Source organism: Stenella coeruleoalba (assembly GCF_951394435.1).
Source record: "Stenella coeruleoalba genome assembly, chromosome: 5".
NCBI classification, from domain to species: domain Eukaryota; kingdom Metazoa; phylum Chordata; class Mammalia; order Artiodactyla; family Delphinidae; genus Stenella; species Stenella coeruleoalba.
Genome location: NC_137150.1, coordinates 29,050,464 through 29,052,343, shown reverse-complemented (window position 1 = coordinate 29,052,343; position 1,880 = coordinate 29,050,464). Strand labels below are relative to the sequence as shown.

At 61.4% G+C, this 1,880-nt stretch overlaps 1 protein-coding gene across 5 annotated transcripts in view; it reads right to left on the bottom strand.

Annotated features, from left to right (window-relative positions):
* The window catches only part of DZIP1L (DAZ interacting zinc finger protein 1 like), a 45,941-nt gene extending 44,472 nt beyond the window's left edge, over window positions 1-1,469 (bottom strand). For 3 of the 5 annotated variants that reach the window (XM_079922492.1, XM_079922493.1, XM_079922494.1), the window contains exon 1: window positions 1,263-1,387. The gene's annotated coding sequence lies outside the window, so the exon portion shown is untranslated. Of the gene's footprint in view, window positions 1-1,262 lie in introns of all 5 variants that reach the window. The other 2 variants (XM_079922496.1, XM_079922495.1) reach the window with 1 other exon arrangement.
* Between the last annotated feature and the right edge of the window lie 411 nt (window positions 1,470-1,880).

The following is a 1,880-nucleotide window of genomic DNA, read 5'->3' as shown; positions in this document are numbered from 1 at the left end:
TTTAGAACATACTGGTGTTTTCTTTCCCATGGAGAAGTCATTGCTTCTTGGTAGTGTTTCTCCAGCTTCAGAGCCTGGGACATCAGACCCCACAAAACCCTCTCTAGAGGCAGGAGGCCTAGTGACAGATGGCACTGCAAGCGGTAAACCCTGTTGACCAGGACTGGCCCTCCCTGCAAGGGGCCCACAGCGAGGTTCAGAACAGCCCACCAAGTTGTCCCCTTCCCTCCTCCTGTGTCAGTTGAGCAACAAGCCTTTGGACCAAATTCCAGCTCCCTGGCAGAACCCAGGTATTCTGCACAAGTGAGTTCAGGTTTCTGTTCCCAACCTGAAGCATGTAACTTCATGCGACCATTTTATCAAGTTGGATGGTATCCAAAAAGATTCCCACGTGAGGGAGAGGTCTCCAGAGCGTTGGTGCTGACAGAGACAGACAGAAGACCGCTTATCAGCTGCTTGATTGGAGAACCGGCCTTCTCTAGGTGGGGCTGTTCTCACTGGCCAGTGCCCAGCTCTAGGGGCAGGTGTGAGGGGCTGTGACAAAGGAGAGAAACCACCCACCCCGTCTGTGGACGGAAGTGTAGGAGGCCACAGTCGGAGCACCTCACACTCATCAGGCCTCTCTTCAAAGTCCTGTTAGATACCACATTTCAAGAGACCGTGCAGGGGCAGGCAGGCCCTGCGCCTTAAGGTACAGGCCTGGGTAACCCCTGCCCAGGCCCCGCAGACCCCTCCTCTGACCCGCCTTCCGGGCCCTTGTCCCGTACCCAGCAAGTTCCCCTGGCCTTTTATCTGCAGCCACCTCAAAAGGAAAATACGGTGGCTGCCTCCTGCTACACTCCTGCCTCGGAGTGCAAGGCGGAGGAACCAGAGATGCTAATCTGTTTGTTTTTATCAATAACTCATCTCATCGCTAAAAGATCCCCCTTTTCCTACAGAACGCAAAGCAGCAACCCCACCCCCGCCCCCAATCATTTTACTTTTTTGAAAATCTGAAAACCCGAGGCCATCCTCCCAGCGAAGGCCAGTCCGGCGGGTTCAGTCATTCTTGCTCCCCTCCGGGTACCTCGGTCCGGAGCCGGCCAGGCTGGAGGCCGCGGGTTCCGAGGCGCAGCTCCCCGTCTGGACCCCGCAGGGCGCCCGAGCCGCTGCTGTTGAACCCCTGCGGCCCGTGGCTCCGGTCTCGGACTGCACGACGCTCCCCACCCGCGCCCCTCCCGGGCTGCATTCCTGGCATCGCTCTCCCACGCGGTGCGGCTCACCTGGGGGTCCCCGGAGCCTGGGGAGCGGGCAGAGGTCGCGAGCCGGCGGCTCCGCTCCTCCGCCCCGGCCCAGCCTCCCGACTCGCTCCACCGCCCCGTACAGAGGCCGTTCCCGGAATCCTCGCCGCCGCGCCGGCCTGGGCTGCTTCCTCGGCCCCGAGTAGCGCGGGCTCTCGAGGGCGCGTGACAGAGCCTCCCGCCCACCCAGTGCTGCCAACCTGCGGGACCGGGGACACAGAGAACCTTTGGCGCCAGCAGCCGGAGGCCCGGTGTCTCTGATGCCTCCCGCTCCCGCGACCCCAAAGAGGGGCGGAGCCTCTCCCGAGCCCCTCTGGGACGAGCTATTTTTAGGCCTGTTACGGAAGCGGGAAGGAGGGAATGCCACGTTTAATCCGTCAGGAAAATCCGGCATCCTAGTGAGTGGGTCCCAGGCCTTGCTGAGAGGCGGGGGCGTCCTCCCGTCCACACACACACACACACACACACACACACACACACACACTCACACACACACACACACACACACACACACACCCCGCCCCCCACCCAGTACAGCTGCCGGCCTGCTGAAAGCTGGGAGCAGCTGTAGCCTCCTGGGCAGACAGCCCTGCCCCACCC